Source organism: Vulpes lagopus, chromosome 2 (assembly GCF_018345385.1).
Source record: "Vulpes lagopus strain Blue_001 chromosome 2, ASM1834538v1, whole genome shotgun sequence".
Taxonomy (NCBI): Eukaryota; Metazoa; Chordata; class Mammalia; order Carnivora; family Canidae; genus Vulpes; species Vulpes lagopus.
This window is the reverse complement of record NC_054825.1, coordinates 149,556,929-149,578,983: the sequence shown is the minus strand read 5'-3', so window position 1 is coordinate 149,578,983 and position 22,055 is coordinate 149,556,929. Positions and strand designations below refer to the sequence as shown.

The 22,055-nt window shown below is 41.6% G+C and overlaps 1 protein-coding gene and 1 non-coding gene across 27 annotated transcripts in view; one reads left to right on the top strand and one right to left on the bottom strand.

The window, feature by feature from the left end:
- The window catches only part of GLIS3 (GLIS family zinc finger 3), a 622,522-nt gene that overhangs the window by 353,710 nt on the left and 246,757 nt on the right, over positions 1 to 22,055 (top strand). The gene's annotated exons all lie outside the window — the stretch shown is intronic.
- LOC121485972 lies at positions 6,222 to 6,327 on the bottom strand. Its single transcript, XR_005986464.1, has one exon. It is a non-coding gene; the product is annotated as a U6 spliceosomal RNA (small nuclear RNA).

The following is a 22,055-nucleotide window of genomic DNA, read 5'->3' as shown; positions in this document are numbered from 1 at the left end:
CGTGTTTGTCATTCAAGGATGAAGGAAATCAGAGAAGTGTCTTATCTAAGAGCATATATTATTAGGCAAAAGAGAGATTAGAGTCCCTGTGTCCCCCCCTTTCTCAAACTCAGACCGTGTCCTCTTATGGTATGGCTTGACCTGTGATCCAGTAAGCCTTCCTCTTGAATTCTGTAAAACACAGCAGCCACCTAAACAAACCTTTCAATCTAGTCACCAAAGGGACAGCAGCGAATAGGATCTCTATCTCCTTGGACAATGTATTTGTTTTAACGTGTTAACTAAGATAAGGTTATACTGTGTGTAATTGTTATGTCCTGGGGTTATCATAAAACCTTTTCATTAATATCTCTCCAAAAATTTAGAAGTACTCACCGTTTGCATGTCCTTTTGGTATAGCATGCAATGGCACCCACTTACCAGGTTTGTGTCCAGGGAATGGCTTGTGTAAAGGGTATGTGCATTTGAATATTTGGATACTTGTTGGCAGATTTCCATGACTCCATAGGTGATGGGACCAACATACACTCTCGTTAGCCATGTATAAGAGTGCCAGTTGCTCCCACACTGCATGAACACAGGATTTGCTAACCTGGTAGATGAAAAATGTTCATCTTTTTAAGAACTCAGTGAGCCATTGGGATTTTCTCCTTCATTCTTCAGCCTCTCTGTCTTCCCTACTGTGTTTCTTTCTTATCTCTTTCTGTCCATCACTTGGTGTTTTTGGCTGAGATTTTAGATTGTTTAAAGTACTTTATCGGGAAGAATCCACTGAAAAGGTGACTTAGAAGGACCAGAAGTTGAGACATTGACTGGAAATTTAATTCAAATAGGATGAGGAAAAACCATGAATCACTCCCAAGAATTAGTCTATAGCAAAATACTGATTCAATGCACAGTCAACCTAAAGTTCCTAGGTTTTTGGAGTGGGAATTTATGAGGTAAAGCCTTAGGGATATTGCTGAATTGATGACCTCTTGTCAGTTTGTCCTGTTGTGACCAATGAATGTCTCTTTGACTTCAAATGGCCTAGAGTTCATCTGCAGGATGTTTAGCACTACCAAGTCCACTATACCCACTGTAGTCTGGAAGAGCTGTAGATGGACAATTCAGCCTCACTGCTGAGTTAGGAAGGAAGTTGAAGATACCTTGGCCTCCTGGAAGCTTCCTCAAGACCAACATGCAATATCCTCAAGACCAATATCCTGATTATTTACAATCCCTCATGGTACCATAGAAGGCCAAGCCCATAATAAACATTTGTTCCTCGTCAGTTTAAAACTTGCTGTAAACTAAGTGGCTTTGGATTGAAGACCAAAACCCTGTGTTCTTTTTTATATGGTTAGGCCACTCTGGTGTTCCGCCTTTGGCTGGAAAACCCCTGCCAGGCCTGCAGAGGCAACACTGAGTCGGCCCTCCTCTGCCCTCCACATGCCTTTGTCCTCCCTTTGTGTGCACTTTGCAAGAACTGTCCCTGCTCATTGAAAACAGTAGGGTCAAGGTCATTGACTCTTGTCTGTATTTCTTCAGCAGGAACATTCATTCATTGTTTTAACACTTTTTTAGGCAGCACAGCATAGTGATGAAGTGCACGGGTTCTGCAGCCGCACTGCCTGGTTTTAAATCATGACTCTGCTGCTCAACCTGTTGCTTACCTACTCTGTGCCTCATTTTTGTCATCTGTAAATGAAGATAATTAAATATACATGCATACGTACACAGGTGGGCATGGGTATGCGTAGCTTAACAAAATGTCTGCCTTATCGTAAGTTATCTGTGTGCCTATTACCATTAATCATACTTTTTAAAAAACTACAGACACACTAAGGTTAAGTGGAAAAATGCTTACTATGTGCAACTCTTGCAAACATTTCACATATATTACTTTCACTCACAATAACTCCATAGATATTATTATCCTCTTTTTATGAATGGAAGCTAAGGCACAGAGAGGTTAAATAAATTGTTCAAGGAACTTACCTACATCAGAAAATGGCCAAGTTGGGATTTGAAGTCAGTCTCCAGAGCCTGCGGTTACAACCACTGTGCTCTGCATGAAGTTTCCCTTCACAGAAAGTATAATCCAGTGGCTCTACCAGACCGGCAGGAGTAGTGTAGCAGCTGCCCCAGCAACAGCAGTCACAGCAAGAATCCTTGCTGAGCCATGCCCACTACTCCCTGTGTCTTATAGGAGATGAGATCCTACGATCCTACAGATGAGGAAGCTGAGGGACACTGGCTGAGGCAGCTGTCACAGGACTGAGCCAATGTTTGAGCCAAAACTTGCCTGATTCCAGCATCCTTGGCCTTAAAACCATTCGCATGCCTCTCTCCTGATTTCTATGTCCTGGACCAGGTGGCCAGAGTGTGTCAGGCAGGACAGCAATATAGCTTCAGTGGACTTGGAAGCTTTCTTCTTTCCTTCCACTCTTGGGTGTTCTCACTTGATTCTACCCAATTTTTTTTTTAAGTCCCAAAGAAGGTTAAAATACAAATTCTCCTGGGACATACCACAGAAACTGTAATAAAGGCTTGTTTTGTTTTGTTTTCATTGAATGTGAGTCAGTATAATGTTCCTCAATATGTGAATGAGTGTAGGGGTTGTCTTAAATCAAATATTGATTAAGCCAAGACCACAGTTTTGGATTTGCTGTGGGTTGTAGGCAAGAAACCAGGAATAAGGAGAAGTGTAGTTTTTCTAGAAGAAGGTGAGAGCCCCCGGCCTCCATAGGAGGGAGGAGGCAGCCATGTAGATCATCTGTGCCACAGCTCTGCCTCCTGCCTGTTTCTGGAAGAGGCACACTGACCTAAATGGGGTGGCAATGAGAAGTTTGTATCCTGAAGTCCCTGGGAGCCCAGACAGGACACCTCCCACTGACACAGGACACAGGAGACCAAAGAGCAACATTCTTGAATATAATACCCCGTAGGCCACAAACATGACACCTAAGGGGAGGTGCCACTTTGTCTAAGAAGAAATGTGCATCTTTTGATCACAAAAGAGTATGGATTTTTCCCTCTTCACTCCCTTATTAGTGAAGGTACCTGACAGTTTAATTTTGTGTTTTTAACATTTTTAGGTTTTGGCAATGTTCCTCTTCAATAATTCCCCAATAATTTTGAAATAGTCCTCTGTTTTCCTGTTCCCTGTAGTCATGTGTTGCTTGAATTCTTAAAGCTGTGATGGGAATACATAGTTTTGTATTATCTTTAAAATACAAACAGGCACTGGGCAGCCCTGGTGGCTCAGAGGTTTGCCACCGCCTTTAGTCCAGAGCCTGATCCTGGAGACCCGGGATCGAGTCCCACGTCAGCCTCCCTGCATGGAGCCTGCTTCTCCCTCTGCCTGTGTCTCTGCCTCTCTCTCTGCATCTCTCATGAATAAGTGAATAAAATCTTAAAAAAAAAAGATACAAACAGGCACTGACACACATGTATACATATATTTGTTTTCTCTTAAACCTTTCATGAAGGGAAAAATATGCGCTATTCAAGATTCGACTCTTCAGGCATTTTCATTTTTAATTTTGAGCTGAATGTATTAAAGTGAGCTATTTCATAGGTGATATCTGTCCCCTTTCTTTAATGGAGTGATGCATCCCCATAGAACTGTTGCATTGCACCGGTGGCAGACATGAATATTTGGGTTATTAAGAGACATGAAAAACAAGCCCAGATCAAAATCTTTGGGAGCAGTCCATAAAAATAAAAGTAAAGCAAACATTTACATTTTGTTTAAAGTTAGTTGTGAGGGATAAGCCTTTCCACCAGCTTTTTTTTTCTTTTAATGTGGACATATGGATATAGATGGTTTTATCAAAATTAAGTCATTGGTAACTTCTTCTGAAGGCTTGTCTATTTTATTTTCTTTCTGAGGAATGAAGACAGGCCTTTCAGGGTGAGGCCCTTTGGACTGGCAGGCTGCTGTGTGGGATTTGGCTGTGAAGTACTTGGGCTTTCTCAAAAGGAATACTAATGTATCTCTTTTGGCCGTGGTTTTAAAAACATAGGACTTTATAAATATTGTGAAATTTCATTGTGTTTTTTTGCATCATAGTCAAAGGCACTGTAGTTTTTCAAGGAACGTGATATAAGATTATAAGATCCTTGAGGAAAAGAACAAGTCTTATTTATCTTTCCTCTCTGCATTGGAAACACACCCTGTATATAGTTGATACTCAATATTTACTGAGGTGAATTCAATCTGAAATGCTTTCACTCAGACCCCTACTCTCCTCCCCTCTGGTAACCACCAGGTGGTTCTCTGTATTTAATAGTCTGTTTTTTGTTTGTCTCTATTTTCCTTTGTTCGTTTGTTTTGTTACTTAAATTCCACATAAGAGTGAAATCATATGGTATTTGTCTTTCACTGACTAACTTATTTCCCTGAGCATGATATGGTATAGCTCCATCCATGTCATTGCAAATGGCAGGATTTCATTCTTTTTTATGGCTGAGTGATATCCTGTTGTATATATTTACCACCTCTACTTTATTCATGTCTCATTGGACGCTTGGGCTGCTTCCATATTTTGGCTATTGTAAATAATGCTGTAGTAAACATAGGGGTGCAGGTATCTTTTTTAAAAAAAGATTTTATTTATTCATTTGAGACTTATCCAGAGAGAACAAGTAGGGGAAGCAGCAGAGAGAGGAGTAGCAGACTCCTTGCTGAGCCAGGAGCCCAATGTGGGGCTCAATTCTAGGACCCTGGAGATCATGACCTGAGCTGAAGGCAGATGCTTAACCATCTGAGACACCCAGATACCCCGCATGTATCTTTTTGAATTAATGTTTTTGTATTTTTTGGGTAAATACCCAGTAGTGGAATGTGGTAATTCTACTTTTAATTTTTTGAGGATCCTCTATCCTGTTTTCCACAGTGGCTACTCCAGTTTGCATTCCCACTAACAGTGCATGAAGGTTCCTTTTTTTTCCACATCTTCACCAACACCTGCTGTTTCTTGTGTTATTGATTTTAGCCATTCTGACAGGTGTGAGGTGATATCTCACTGTGGTTTTGATTTGCATTTCTCTGTGATTGTTGGCCATCTATATATGTTTTTTTTTTTTTTTTGGAAAAATGTTCATTATGGTCCTCTGTTTTTTAATCAAATTAGTTTTTGGTGTTGTGTAAGTTCTTTATATATTTTGGATATTAATCCCATCTCAGATAAATAATTTGCAAATATCTTCTTCCATTCAGTAGGTTGTCTTTGTTTTGTTGATTTTTATCTTTGCTGTGTATCTTGTGAACTTTTAGTATCCTTTCAAATTTGGTGAAGGCACCTTGTTGAATCACTTCAGGACACACTTAAGATGGGCAAAGTAAGGAAGAATTGACCTTCTCTTTTGTTGGCCTTATTATTTCTCATTTCAGTGAGTACTAGTTGAGAATATTTCTTTTTCTTACCTTTCTCTCCCCTTTAATGAACCAACTGAATCACCAACTATTTATTAAGCATATGTTTTATGCAAATAATTGGGCTAAGGGCCTACAAAGGAAAATAAAACCTAATACTTGTTTCTAAAAGGAGGCAGGTCAATAAATTAATTATTGCAAGTGACCTGAGAAGAAGAATTTATCTATATGCCACTGACTTCTCTTTTATTATCTTCTCTTTGCCATACCCTTTATCCTTACTCCCTTTGAGAAGTAGAATTCTTATAGGGCATGTGGGGAGAGGGGACATATCCAGACCTACCATGCTGTGACCAGACTTTGTCTAGCCAGTGAGCTGTGCTCCATGTGGCATTAACTAGTAGAGTTTCCTAGTGAGTGAATGCGCTGCAGGGTCTCTGTGCAGGTGATCTGAAGTTCATTGGTTGATTACAGGGCTGTAACTAACCATAACATAAAATGGACAGTGGTAAAACGGGACAAGCAGGGCCAAATAAATCTCTGGTGTGTTCAGGGGCCAGAGAGAACAAGTGTATGTGTGTGTGTGTGTGTGTGTGTGTGTGTGTGTATTCGTGCATGTGTGTGTGGGGGGGGCGGGGAGCAGAGAGAGAGAGAGAGAGAGGAGGAAGAAGGAGGAAGAAAGGGAAAGACTTCCTGGAGGAAATAGGCTTGGACTGTGTGACAGGATTAGGACCTGCAGATCCATATCTCTTGTGTCACCTAGGCACATATGGATACTGTGTATTTCTGTATTTGGTGCTCAGTGAATATTCATCTCATATGTATGAATCCTGTGTTGTAGTAGGTTTTTTTTTTTCTTAAATTTCCTTTTGTTTTCTAACTTTCATGTGCCATCCTTTCGTGAGGACCATGCTAATCTTCTCTCTATTGTTCCGTTTTAGCGTGTGTGCTGCCAAGGCGAGCATTGTTTTCTAACTTCTAATGTGGTTGTCAGTATGACTGTCTATTCGGCTTTGTGAGGACAGAGTCCACATCCTGTGTAGGCTGTTCTTCTTCACGGTGGGGGGCTTGCCAACTGCTTCGCATGCTCTAAAGGATTTAGTTGGAGTATTTTCACCGGGAGAGTGAAGTTTTAGATCTCTCTGGAAATTGCTGATTATTGTCCTATTTTATTTATAAGGCTATCATCTCAGAATCCATTTTTCCTTTTCCTCTTTCATCTCAAAACTTTTTCTCATTTTCTACCAAACAGCGGTTCCGTAGAGTGGTAGCTGTGTGTATACTCAAGGCTCTCACATGAAAGGACAATGCTCTTTTTGCCAGGATAAGTGCAGAAGGAATAAAATATATGAATCCATAACCTAAATAAGGAATGACAACACATCAAAATATGTGATGTTTTTATAGCTATTCTAGCTCTGTATTCAGTCTGACAATAGTAAACCAAATATTTATTGTTGTTATCACTTAGCAGTATTTTAGGTTTTCTCTTCTTTCCCTCCACTTAACATGGATTATTAGCTGCAAACTAGTATAACTATTGCTTTTTTTTTCAATCTGAAAATTTGCCATGTCTTCATAGTCTGTCCAATTCAATTAAACAGTTACAAGTTGACGGCCAAGGGTGTGCAGAGCACTACACTGGAAGCTTGCAGAGTCCGTGAAGGTGAGGAGTGGAGAGTCCCTGCCTTCTCAGGACTCAACGACCCAGCGGGGAGGATATGTCCATAAATCATTCTGTTATCAGGCTGGACATAATGCTACAACTGAAGAACAGCACAGCTCTGTGGGAGTTGAGGGAATACTCGGATAATCTACACAGAAGTTTCACCAAGTTCAAGAATTTCTTTGGTTAGTGAAGCTTTTCCATGGTGCCCAAAATCCCCACTGTGTGCAGTGCCAGGCACGGACTGTAGTGCCTCCCTAGACTGTGGGGAAAAATAGTGCACATGGGCAGTAAAAAAATCTAAAACTCATGAAAAGGATATGCAGTGGAAAGGGTGTCTATCTTTTAACACAATCCATCACTTTTCCTCTCTGGAGACACCCACTTTTCATAATTTCCTGTGTGTGGTTAACTGTTAAAGATTTGTTGCTGACAGATTCTTTTGAAATTTCATTGACTTCAATCCAGTGTCAAAAACAGTCCACAAATGTGACAGATGCTGTGTTAAGTACCAAGACTAGGATTCTGGTCTCCTAGAGTGCACTGTCTGGTACACATAAAGATATAAGTTGGACTATAACATGTTCAGCGATATGATGGAGATAAGGGGCAAGTGTTCTGGTAACTTAGGGAGGGGATAAATGACTTACCGCCTGAGAGTGGTGCTGGGGCAGCTTCACAGAGATCATGATCCTCCAGCTGGCACTTGGGGCTGCAGATCTCCCTGGACTGAGAGATAGGCAAGTAAATTCCTGGCCAGTGGAACCATATACTCAAAGAGAAAGCTGAAGATACAGGTTGAGTATATCAGTAGGGTTAGGATGTAGGATACGTTGTGGTAGAGATGTGTGGAGGTTAAGACCAAACTATTAGGGGCACCGAATTTCTCATCCTGCAGACTTTGGGTATCATCCCATGCAAGGGCAAAGGGAAGCAGTTGAAGGAGTACAATCATAGTAGGGATATGATGCTTATCTGTCTTTCAAAAAGATAATTTTGGTGGTCCTCTGAAGGACGGAACGGACAGGGAAGGAGATAGAAGTGTGGGAATCGGTTGGGTTATAACTCCGGCTATAACCTGGCCAGGATGAAATGAGAAGGCTGTAGTGCAGTGGGAATGGTGAGAAAGCAGACCTGAGCGATCTCACAGAAGGACAAATGGCAGGCTCTGATGATGACAGGCATGGAGCAAGCATGCTCCCAGCATGGACTTGTGCACCTGCCAAGGGGCACTCATAGATGAGTTTGACACAGCCTTTGTCCTGAAGGAGCCAGCAGTCTAGTGAGAAACAGCATTCTCAGGATGCAGAGTAAGAAATGAGAAGAAAAGGCAACCCTGAGAAAACATCAGCTCTTAAAAGGCAGGCATATCAAAAGCCCTCAGTGATAGAGAAAAAGTGATTGATGATGTGGTTTGGAATAGCATAGTGGGGGGACTCTGAGTGAGGAGGAAGTACTCCTAAGTGTCTGACCACAGCAACTGAGAAGTCAAGTGGAGTGGAGGCTGAGAGAAAGAGAGCTCTGGCAGTGAGAAAGTCCGTGTTGACTCCTGAGGGCAGATAGGACTGACGTGATGAGGAAGGAGAGGTTGGAGGGAGAAGAGGTGATCAGACCGGATCCATTGGCTATAGTGTGGCATCATGAGAAGAAGTAGGGCTGGGCATTCCCTCTCTCCTTTTCCCACCAGAATGCTCCTCAGGGCACTCTGCGCCCCATGGTTGGTAGATGAGAAGCCAAATGTGGGAGTAGGATGGAAGGATGGCAGTCAGGGAAGATGGTGATGGAGGCAGGGGGAGGGAGAAGGTTCTCCAGAGCCACCACAGGGTGTCTGTTCCCAGCCCAACCTGGGCTGTGTCTGTCCACTGCCTTCACAGGCAAGCTGTTTTCTTGGTCCTGTGGAGTATCTAATTTTATGTATAAACCCAAATGAGCTCATTTTCTCTGGGCTTTTTAATTCCCTCAGGTAAGTTTCGCATCCCTTTGCTTGCAAAACTCGACAGTCACTTTTCCTTGCAGACGCAACCAACCCTGCCTGCATCTTCCTGACCCGTGCCAATGGGGATGCAAAAGGCATCTTTGCAGAGAGTGCGCTGTTGGATAGCATAGAAGATTCCTGTGTGTCGGTTGAGATGTACAGAGTAACGGCCAAAGTCCCGACGTGCTATTCTGGAAATGGCATCCATCTACACAAGGGGGAAGCCGGGGAGTCTGTTAGGTCACCAGAGCCCGGAGCTTGAAAAGCAGCTTTAGTGTACAGCATGCTTCTGTTGTTTATAACTTTCTGTAATGTGTGATAACAAAGAGCAGTGTGTGGTAACAAAGAACACTCTGTTACCACGAGTTATTTTAACCACCAGCTTTCGGCTGCTCAGCCTTTTTTCCCCCTTCTTCCTCACAGCTCTGTTTCTGGCTCCATGTCTTTGTCACCCACTTCCACCTCCGCCCCAGCTGCTCCTCCTCGCCTCCTCGTGTGAAGTCCTTCCCCGTGGCTGTTTCTCCTCCACCACTGAGAACCTGCTGGAGGCTTCTGGCTTTTATAGCGCTAGCAGTTTGCCACTCTTTTCCCTCTTTGTGCACGTACGTTTCTCCCGAGGGTTCTTCACGGTCAGAGAACCCCGAGACGGAGTGCATTCCAGGGGCTCTTCTCTGTTTGAGGAAAGTCTTAGAATAGAGGGAGAGAAGGTGTGCGTGTGTGTGTGTGTATGTGTGTGTGTGTGTGTGTGTATGTGTATGTGTATACACATATGTCAGACAGAGAGAGAGAGAGAAGGATGGATCAGAGGTGTGGGCGGCTTCATAGTCATTTTCTCTCTCCCAGAAGACTCCTTGCGGGGTTTTTAATGCTACTAAGCCAAAAACACAGAATAGTCATTATTAAACTGGGACTGGAAAAGTTTGTCTTGTGTTGAAAGACCTGACCTCAGACTTTGAATAGCCACCCAGCCCCGAGGGGCTCCACCTTGACCTCATGGAGAAAGGTGGGAGATCAGATGTGACCATGGTGTAAATGGTGTGAACCCAGAATGGTGCAGCAGAGGTAGTTTCTTTCTCTGGAGGTAATTTCTACACGTATTTTCTCTTATTCTGGTGTGGAGTAGCATGTGATACCAGAAGTTGTTGATGTAGGCAAATGATACAGGAGACAGGGTCTATAGTAAGCTTTACTAATCATCTTGCCCAAATTTCAAGGCTGAGAGTGAATTTACAGCTCTCCCTACACTTCCTGCAGTGGATTTTTGTTTGCTTGGCTCAGTTTGTAGAACACATTGAAAATTTAGCTCAAATCCTTTTACTCTTGAACCTTGTTGTACATGTCTTCAATGGTATAAGTCATACCATACCAAGAAAGAGTTTTTCAAAAATCTGAAGATTTCAATTAAAACATCCCTGTGGATTGGCTCTTTGGCTTTTGAAAAGCCAATCAACATCTCCATTGCTCATTTTCTTTACCTGTAAATGGGGAGTTGAGGAACTCTGATGTCTTATCCATTTCAAATATTCATTAGTAATAGGACAGAATCAGAGCTGGAAACTAGATTTCATTTAGCGTTTCAATTCCACATGTTTGGTAGCTGGTGCCGAGAGGGCTGTGGTAAAGATGGTAGACTGTGGGGCTCCGTTGGAAAGAGTTGGGTATTCACTAGTGAGGTCTGCCTTGTGTGCAATAATTAGGGGTGGTGGCATGTGGTGTTTGTTTTGTTGTTTTGTTTTTGCCATTCCTTCTCTAACCCTACTAGGAGGGACCAGGGCAGTTGTGTTTTCATTTTGTGTGCACACACACATACACACACACACACACATGACCGTCATTTGAACCAAATTGTTGATAAAACCATCAACATGTGTTCTATTCCTTCTCCAGATCATTTAGCTTCAGCTAAATCAGATTTCTGTTCCCTGCTTCATGTCTTAAAACCCAAGGGAATAGAGAAAAGGGTTGTGTGGATGGCCCATTTAAACACCATCACCACTTCAAGGGTGCCTGGGTAGCTCAGTTGGTTTGAGCATACGACTCTTGATCTCAGCTCAGGTCTTGATCCTCAGGATCATGAATTCAGGCCCTGCATTGGGCTCCACATGGAGCTCCATGCCTATTTAAAAAAAAAAAAGGGGATCCCTGGGTGGCTCAGTGGTTTAGCGCCTGTCTTCGGCCCAGGGTGTGATCCTGGAGTCCTGGGATCGAGTTCCACATGAGGCTCCCTGCATGGAGCCTGCTTCTCCCTCTGCCTGTGTCTCTGCCTCTCTCTCTCTGTCTCTGTCTCTGTCTCTCTCTCTCTCATAAATAAATAAATAAAAATAAAATCATAAAAAAATAAACATTATCACTTCAAACCCAGGTCTCCTAAAATCTTGGTCACTTGCAGAGCACAAGATCCAAAATGATAGCCAGTTACCCATCTAATATAGTATAGCATTGAGTCCTGCAGTATAACTTTTTTATGATCATGGCCCTAGAATCAAAAAGGTATGGAGAATTGTACATGGGAAATTATACAAACTTTATCTTAAGTCTGTTTCAAAAGTGACTTTTTATGCTACTTTTTATAATTGCTGTAGGATGTTTGACAAAATTATGTTTTCAAAATATCCAGGTGAAGAATGGAAAGCTTAAAAACAGTGTTTTTAGAATGCTGATGGGAATGGGTGATGTTAATCAGATTTCAAGGTTCATCGTGACCTGCTGTCTCTCGGGACACTGATCAAAGTTTTGTGAATCCTTCTGATGCAGAGTTATTCATTAGAGTTCTCAGCACATAATTATGGACTGTCAGAAGATTTCGGTTTTGTGTAATAAATGAGTAGCATGCCTGTGGCTTGCTGAGGTGTTAGCTTAATAACCTCATAAGATAGGTTGTTTTTCTTCTCCCTCAAGACCTGAGCAGACTGGATTATGTCCTGTCCCCCTCATCTCAATGGAGGTGTGCAGACTAGGACTTAGATTTCTTTAAAAGTTTATTTCTAAAAAGAAAAAAAGTTTATTTCTAAGAGGAAGAAACAAAGCTTCTTATTTTATTCCCTTTTCCTTTGTTCTTTCTTCTTTTGAATTGGAAGTGTAACGGATTTTGTTTTTATGCCTAAATCTTGGTACGGATGTATAACTTTTTCTTCTACCATGCATGGTTATATACAGTAAGATGTTAGTAAATTGGTGCTGATAAGCAGTGCCACATTTAAATTGCTGCCTGCATGATACTTTTACTTGCGGGATGCAATTATTTTGCTTGGTTTTGACAAGATGTCAACTGTGATATGCACAGAGCAGAAACATATCCTAAGACACTATAGTGCATTAGAAATCTTTCCAGAGGAAAACTCAAGTATGTGTCTGGGGCTCCCATTCCAACTCCATCCTTTGCCTTTGTATGTTTATTTATATTTAGATTATTAGCTGATTATGAAGTGGCATTTAAGAAGCATGAATCATTCTATTTAGTGATCATAATTAACAGGGGTTTCTAGGAATATATTTCCTTCATTTTCAGTATAAAGAGATAGAGAGCAATTCATAATAAGTCATTCTACTGGCAATGGTGGTGGAGGTACTTTTTTATAATAGCTTCAAGAGGGAAATAGAGATGCCTAAATATCACAGGATTGTAGTGCACACCCACTGTGTGCTCTCACTGTTGAGAATACAGAGATGCATCAGATAGAGAGCCAGCCAGTGAAGAGTTGATAGTCTAGTTGGGGAAGTATATTAGTCCAGAGAGGCTGGTTGCTATAACAGACCCCCAGATCTCAATGAGCTTAGTTTTTCATTTCTAGTTTATTTCCATCTGGTTGGGGGCTTTCCATATGTTCCTGCGGGGACCCAGGCTCTATCTGCTTTGGCTCCATTATTCTGGAAGTGTTCTCTCCATTTAGCCGGATGGGGAGCGGAAAAAAAAGGAGATTACACATGGAAGTCTGAAAACGGGAACATCCCTACCGTTCATACCTCATTGGCTAGAAAGGAGGAGTCATTCGCTCCCTGAGCTAGGATTTCGCTAGCCATTCCCAGCCTGTGTATAGTCTGTACAGAAGGCATCATCCCTGAAAATACCGTAGGTGAATCAGCCAGCCAAATTTATATCTCCAAAATATTTAGCTTTTTCTACATGCTATGAATTGAGATGACACGCTCAACTTGTAAATAAGTCTTTTTGTACATTAAAAAAGTAATTTTTTCATAAAAAAAAAAAAAAAAAAAAGAAAGGAGGAGGCGCATGGCCAAATGTAGGTGCAAGGGAGACTGGGGAATGTAGTCTGATTTATTTAACAGCTGACAGCCTCTGCCACCAGGGGCTTACTTGCTTACAGCAGTAATGTGCTGCAAAGTAGAGAGAGTTGACTGTGGTAAGGACAGAAGGGGCAAAGCCCTGCCTGGAGAAGCCTGGGAGAGAGGAACTAGATGCTTTAGAATATTTGAGAAGAAATCAAGCAGATCATGTTTATACCACTTGTGTCAGGCAATTGTGTTCCCATGCAGCATGGTGATCCTCAGTGCTGTTCTCTGATTTGAGTGTTTTGGACTGCATTGAATATGAAGCCCTCATGTAACCCAGGCACAGCTCAGGAAACTGTGGTGGCCACTCGGTCTTGGAGCAGACTCTACCCTCATGACCAAGAGCCAGCCGGGCAAGGCTGCGAACATGTACCGCATGGTGGACACCCTACCTGTAGAAATCTGGTGGATTTGTGGGACTGCATGTGTACAGGGGCTGTGAATGGCAAACAGAACTATCTCACACTGTTATGGGGAAAGAGGTGTGAAGAGTGGATGGTGAAGTGTAAAAAAGATCCAACAGAAAGTCTGTTTTGGGATGTCACTGCTGGCCAGCCTTGTGCTGCATGTTCCTCACTTGATCTTTCTCAGCCTGGACATCCATAATAGATCTTTAATGCCTCTTTATTGCATCCTGTGGTGACTCCATGGGATTTCAGGATTCAACTATGAGAGGTGTCTCATTTAGAGTCAAGATTAGAGTCAGAATTCTGAGGGGATGCCAAAAGCTCATTAATCCAGATACATAATATTTTAGTGTGATATTTGAAGTGATCAATATTAATACCCCAAAAATCCATTATGGATAAAATATAAAAATTTAAAATAGGACCAGGTCATTATTACTTGTTTTCCCTTTTGTTTCAGCTCCAGTATAGCTCAACACAGCACTGTTCACGATCTTGCCTTTATTTATAAATGCTCAAGAATGCAAGGATGTTGGAAAAATAAATGGGTAAACTAATAGATGAGGCATCTTGGAGTTGGAAGAAAGAATAGGATGGTTCAGGAATCATAGCACACAGTCACTGGCTGAATCATAAAGCCAGGTTGTGTATACCGAGCATACCCAGAGTCATTGGGTCTTACAAGCCAGCAGATTCCTGCACAATTTTACAATGGTATTGTCCACACAGGTTGTTGTTTGTAGTCTTATGTGACTGTGCGTATTTTTCATCTTTTAGGGAGGAGAATATTCATAGTGTCCCCTCTTTTGAATAACTACCTTTTTTCTTTTTTTCTTCTCTTTTCTTTCCTTTTTAGATTTTTTTTTTTTTGAGGCAGTGTTTATATTTGCCTATCATATTGAATTTCTCTTGTGTGCTGGGTGTTTTTAATTAATTAACTAATTAATTAATTAATTTAGAGAGCAAATGAGCAAGGGAAGGGGAGCAGAGGCAGAATTTTAAGCAGACTCCACATGCAGCACAGAGCCCAACGTGGGGCTCAATCTCATGACCCTGAGATCATGACCTGGGCCCAAACCAAGAGTTGGACACTTAACCAGCTGAGCCACCCAGACGCCCCATTGTGTTGGGTGTTTTTACTGACCACAGAAACCTTTTGAGGTAGTGGTTTGGTTTCTTTTTTTTCCTTTTTTTTTTTTTAAGATTTATTTATTTATTCAGGAGAGACACAGAGAGAGGGACAGAGACATTGGCAGAGGGAGAAGCAGGCTCCCTACCAGGAGCCCAATTTGGGACTTGATCTCAGAACCCCAGGATCACGACCTAAGCCAAAGGCAGATGCTCAACTGTCGAGCAACCAGGCGTCCCTTTTTTTCTGTTTTTTGTTTTATCTCTTAGAGGTGGAATGGGAGGCTGACCCTGGTTATGAATGGTAAAGCTCGTATTTCAGCCCACTTTTCTTTGGATCACTCCAGAGCCCAAGCCCTTCCCAGCACTGAAGACAAGTGTGGGGATAAAGGTATTTTCCTGATAGTGACCTGAACTCAGTCTCCAATGCAGAGGAACAGAGTGAGGACTTTGAGGCTGCTGGGCCTCTGCTGGTTGAAGGAACTTCCCTGGAGAGAGAAACCCCACCCATGAAACAAGTTGCTCTAGGTTTGCAGGTATTTCTGGCTTGCGTAGCTTCCCTTTTTCTCTGTCTTCATTATGGTTTGCTCTTGTTGCAGGAGTTGAGGAATGCAAGCACAGTGCAGGCATCGAGGCAGTCCACTTCTTACCCTGGCTTTGACAAGGACTTTAAGCTGGTCAAGCTCTCTGAGCTTCGATCTTTTCTTCTGTGAAGAGGGAATAATTCTGATACTTATCACTTACCACCTTTGTTGACTGTAGTTGAGAAGATACAAAGGAAAAGTATCTGCAAGTTATAAATATCACTGATGCAAAATTTAAAGTTTGGAATTTGTTTCAAAAGCAATTTGACCCTATTTTCAGGGGATCAAAGTAGGTAAAGACAAGCTGAAACCAAACTATAGTGGAAATGGATGTGAGAAAACCATCTTACTATGAATATCTTATTTGCATTAGATTCTTTTATATTTGAACAGTTTGAGTATCACTTTAACAATTGAAAGGCTACAGTTTTAACAAATAGCCTGGATTTTTTTTTTTTTATTAAGAAATGGAAGCTTAATAGATTTTGAGGGGGAAGGGGGACATTTCAAACTTCAGATTTCTCTTATTCAGAACTTACAGTGATCTCTCTGAGCTCTAAAGTAGCTAAATACACTTTTAGTAGCTTCACTGAAAGAAAGTACAGCCTGGAGCCAAGAACTTTCATGCCAAACTTTAAGCTAGAGCAGATTTTTAAAATCATGTTAGAAACCTCTGAAAGAGGCTCATAATGAAAAACGCTGACCTATTCTTAACAGCAGGAATGGCAGTTACTCAATAATGGTTTCTGCACTGTATTACCCCAGCCTGGTTGGAAAGGATCTCTTGGTTGTGGTTGAAAGACGGGGCTGTAGATGAGACAGCCAGGTGTGTATGAAGCACCTGGTGGCAGACCTCTTCTGTTTCTCTTGAACTATTATTGGGGTCATGTAAATGTCCAGAGATCCCTGGACCGTGCAAGAAGAGCTGCATAGTTACAGAATCATAAAATTTGGAAAGGAACATAGGTTGTGTGGATTAGTGGTTGCCAGACTGGGATCTGTTGAACCCAGGAGTTCTACAGAAAGTTGGGGAAGGGCAGGAGGGAATAGGGCTCTATAGAAACTGCTGGTTGAGTGGGGCCATGAAACTAAGGGGTGGGATGCTCCATACTCTCACATCAGCCAAAGCATCTCTGCTTTTATAGATTACACATTGAGTTTGGTAAAAGATTATATTTTTGAAAAGGATTGCACTGACAAAAATACCCTTAAGACTACTGATCTGTCTTAACTTTCTCTCAGGTCAGGAATTCCTGGACATGAGGTTACTCCTTCTCAATTTACCAGCTGCAGTCATAGGGAACCATATCAGTCAGGGTCCACTAAAGACACCAAATCACACCAGTCATTTTAACAGAGGGAATCCATTATATAGAATTGTTAGCTAGGTATTAGAAAAATGAAAAGGTGAAGAAGGAGAGGAAGTAGCCATCACCCCTTGAGATGGAAACAAAGGGAAGAAGGTCAGAGTCATCAAAACTTAGGAGCTCAGAAAAAGATCCCAGGGAACTAGGAACCAGATCTCTGAGGGAGGGACTGTGCCAATGAGGCTGCATCTGAGGGCATTGGAAAAAGAACAAAGTAAAATCACTTGCTGATACCAAGATAGAGCGCTGTTCCTGGGCGATGCTGAAAGGAACAGAAAAACATGGAAGGGGCACTTGGGTGGCTCAGTGGGTTAAGTGTCTGCCTTCAGCTCAAGTCATGATCCCAGGGTCCTGGGACTGACTCCCAGTTCGGGCTTTCTGCTCAGTGGGGAGTCTGCTGCTCTCTCTCTCTTCCTCTCCTTCTCAAATAAATAAATAAAATCTTAAAAAAAAAAAAAAAAGAACATGGAAGGAGTCAACCTTTCTGCCTCTTTTGGCTTTCCTCTCATGCTCTCTGTGGGCAGAGGCTAACAGGAACAGCCTGGTAGTGGATTGTGGCTGCAGATCCCAGCTCTAGTGTCATAGAGTGCAGCACGGAAGCTGAGATGCAGTAGCTTAATATCCAGCACAGGGACTCTTTTCCCCCTACGTGTGCCCTGATATTGTTGAATGTACTTTAAACGAGAAACAAAGCAGCAGACAGGAAAACAAAAATCCTTTTCCTTTTGGAGGGAATTTATCTTCCTCCCTAAGTGTGCCAGGCACACTCAGTCCCTTTAGCCTGCCTCGAGGACATGTTGAATAGACACTTTGGTTGTCATCCTCTGGACACCTTCCAGTTTGTCAGTGTCTCTTTTAAATATAGTTCTCAATTTGTTGGCATCTACTGAAAGTCTTGAGACTGCATAGTTTTTGTCTTAGCAGTTCCAACTCTAGGAATTTATCCTTATGAATTTTTCATGGTCTGCGTAGAAATTTAGCTAAAGGGGCATTAATTTCAAACTTGCTGATAATTTTTTAAAAATTAGGAGAAACAAATGTTCAAGAAGAGATTGGTTGTACTGTGGAGTACTCAGCAGAAAGTATAAATGATGATGAAGAAAGTTTAAGAATATGAAAGAAAGTCACATTATGTTTTTAGGTAAAAGAGGCAGGTCACAAAATGGCACACACAGCATCATTACATTGCTAAACAGACATCCGCGTTAAAAAAAAAAAAAACATTGGGAGGGTACTAATATCCAACTTATGATTGGTTAATTTCAGATGGAGATGCAGTGGACAGCTTGATTTTTTCTTTCTGTTTGTTTGTATTTTAAACATATTTTATAATTAAAGTATATTTCCTTTTGTAATAAGGCAAAAAATTCAGTGCTGAGAATGAATCAGATCTAATGTGTCATCTGTCATCCTCATTGTGTGTCAACTACATTTTTTCATAAATGTATCTTTTATATCTTTACTGAGAAATTGCATTGGTGGAAAGATTGCTGGAGCAACCAGGAAACTATAAGCTGCCCTCCAACTATGTGACTTTGAGCAAGTCTCTTAAACAAGAACTTAAGTTTCTGTATCTGGAAAATCCAAAAGATTGCAGTAGATGATCCTCTTAGACTGGCTTTAACTGTAGATGCTGTAGTTTGCTGAAAATGTGTCATGTCCAAATGGAGGCATAATCCCATCTACTGAGGTGTCATGGTTGCTTTGTAGATGACACAGGCTGAGACCAGGTGCCTGAAATATAACTGGGTCCAATGTTGATGATTTAAAGAAATGCCATCTAAGAAGAGGTCTTGGTACAGGGCTAGAGCCTCAAACAGCTCTTCATGGTGATGGCATTTACAAAGTAATGGAATCAGGAAAAAAACCCACAAACAAATCTATGTTGTAATAAGGGATCACTTTGTAAAATATGGAGCCACAAGAGAATATAATCCAGTTGGGTAGAACCTCCAAATCTGACAAAAGAAGGAGAGAGTTTAAAGATTGACAGCTGAAGAGAGATGGAGAACAAGGATGTGGCTAAATCTCTCAAGATTGTGGGGGCTGACAACATCAGCGTTCTAGAAAGCACTATCAGGAGGAATACATCAGTGTGTTCAGAAGTATATGAACCACAAAAGGCTAAGAAAATCAGTGTTAGGAAAAGATAACAAAATTCCTAGAATTTCTGAGACAAAGTCCAAATGATGAGGATACCAAGTCATGGCTTTGGTGGGACACTGTTTCAACCTGAAATCAAAGCATGGTTTGGGGACCCACTCCTTTAGAGTCTTCCTGGTTTGCAACATTGACCATCCCCAGCCTGGGTATAGCTTGATAGGTGAATTAGCAAGAAGACTCTAACGCCCTGGGGTTGAGGAGGAAGGAGGAACCAGCCAACTAGAAGGGAAGTGGAGACAGAAATGCCAGAAAGATTTATGTAAATAAAACTGGTAACCTGTACCTCGGCTCTAGATTTGTATAATGGGATCCTATGAGTTACTTTTTCAGTGACTATTTTAAGCAGGTATTTCTGACACACACACTACCAACCACTAAGCACCTCCTGTACATCAGGTGCTGCTCTGTATGCTTTGCACGTTTTCATTTATTGAAACTCCCCATTTATTCTGTAAGGCCGATGCTTATTATTATTCCCATATCAGAGTATAAGAAACTAAAGTAGAAGTTAAGTCCTTGGTGGAGCAAGGACTTGAATCTAGGCAGCCTGATGCTGTGATTTACACTCTCAGCCGAACACCATGTTGTCTTTTCCTGTAGCTGGTATGTGTTGGTCATGGTTGGGGAAGAGTGCTGTATTACCCAGTGGGAACCATCCTGAGTTTCCCCTTTGTGGCTGTGTATAGTATTTGTCCTTCTTGTCATGCCATGAGAGTCTATTAGCTCTTTAAGCCTGGGAGTGGGGATGTAGGCTCCTTTTATTAGTGAACCCCAAAGTATGGTCGCCCATGAATGCTTTAGAATGACCGGGGTGCTTACTGAAAATTCTGGGCCCCCTCCAAGATTGTTGAATCGGAAACTTGTGAGGTGAGACCTGACATTCAGGAGGTGTAACAAATTCCCAGATGATTTGGGAATACACTGAGATTTGAGAACCAGTGCTTTAAGCATCCTGTATTTTAGATGAATGTTACCCATCCATGCTCTCATGCAGGCCCAACTGTAGTGATCATTCTTGTAAATCATTGCAGATAAATGTATCTCTCTCTCCTCTGTACTATAGAAGTCAGGTGGTAGGTATTAGAGGAACAGGTGTACAGCACAAATGTAGTGGTTGCAAGGTTATAAAGCTGGTTTCCAATTTGAGATTGGCAGCCATTTAAAAGAGGGAGAGAGGTACTTAAGGGGCCAATATTTGAAAAAAAAAACAAAGCAATAAACACAAGCAAAGAAGGATCATAACTACATACATCATGCTCTATGACTAAAGCATATACTTTTACTTAAGAGATATTTTACTACTAATTTGAGCTTTCAGTTCTATTTGGGACTATAGGTGAACTATGAAATGATGAATGTGGCTTCATTAGGCTGCTTGTGTACATCACAGGATCCTCTTTTTGAGCTCACTCCACTTTTATAGAAGAAAAAACCTAAACAATCACCATACCAGCACAATAATATAACAAGAGGGGACAGTCCTGTCTAGAAAGCAAGATCTCTGTAATGTGTGAAATCTCTAATAAGCAGGATGGCATAAAAAAAAAGTTCATACTTGGCTAGACTTCTCAGTATATTGTAAAGAGAAAAAAAGTTATGTATTATTTACAGTGAGTTTATTTCATACATTGGAACTAAATCTTGATAGCTCAGTAATGGCTAATTAAAATGTCCTTCTAGGTTTTATGGAAAACTCTTCCTGCTTCCTGAAAGTTAATCCATTATTGCCCAAATGTTACTGATGGATTAAAGACACTCCACTATCATGGAAGAATGGGCCCGCCATGCAACTGTACCTACTCTCCATGTGGGAACATTGCATTTGGTCCTCATGTACTTACCAACTAAAGACTTCATAGCTTGGCTCTTTTCATAACAGACCAGATGTTGCAGTGGTTGTGACTAGCACACAGGGTCCATCTTTGAGGGATCTGAGTTGCATGTGAGCCCGTGTTCAGAAAACAGTCAAGCCTGAATATTATGATCAAGGTGAATTCTAATAGAGAAGATGAGTAGCTTGAAAGCCTGTCCATGGAGTAAAGAAGCATGGAGAGAGGCTCAGAATGGGAAGTAAAGGATGAGGGGACTATTTACATGATGAGAGGAAAGCATCCCTGCCCAGCCTTGCCTGGCCTTCTCTAGCATCTGAGAGGATGGGATGACCTAGCAAGTGGGTAGATATTGAGCTCCATCCTTTATGTTGCAAGACCTGTTGGCTTCATTCCCCGGCCAAAGGGATGTTACCAAGGCAGGTAAATGCGACCTATTGCTTTTGCTCTTCAGGTGTGTTTCTTGATCTTGTATTACCTCTTTCTCTGGGATGGATGAGTTCATGTGGATTTTATGAAACTCCCAGGATGACTCTTAAAAAGATATGTTTAAGAAAGAACTTTAAAAATGATAAAGCCAACTTAGTAATTTTGCCAAGGAATAAAAATGCCAAATTAGAAATTCTGGATTGCAAGGTGTATGGCAAAGGGAAGAGTGAATTTTACTGGCTCTAGCTGTCCTGGGAGCAGATATGTAGTAAGAGCTTCTAAAAGGTAACCGTATTGGCAGCTGTCTCTTAAGCTTGTGGCACAGTACTGTGTTCCTTAACACTTTACAGATACCCATGTACTCCTTTTAAAAGTCAAAATGTGAGGTCCAAGATAGGAAGCAAACTTTGGTAGAGACTTCAGAGTCATGGATAGATGAAAAATAGCTCATTTCAAACCCTTAATCTTTTTTTTTTAAGATTTTATTTATTTATTCATGAGAGACACCAGAGAGAGAGAGAGAGAGAGAGAGAGAGAGAGAGAGAGAGGCAGAGGGAGAAGCAGGCTCCATGCAGGGAGCCCGATGTGGGACTCGATCCCAGGTCTCCAGGATCAGGCCTTGGGCTGAAAACGGCGCTAAACCGCTGAGCCCCCCAGTCTGCCCTCAGACCCTTATTCTGAATCAATCACAGTACACAGTGTTGGCAGAGCTAGTATGGTTTGAGGACAGTTAACTGATACTGCTTCTGTTTCCCCTCAGACCATTTCTGGACTGTTTAACGGGTTTTTCTGCACCTTGAAGAAAAAAACTGCAAGATTTTGATTAAAGACGAGTACTTATGACTTTATTTCCTT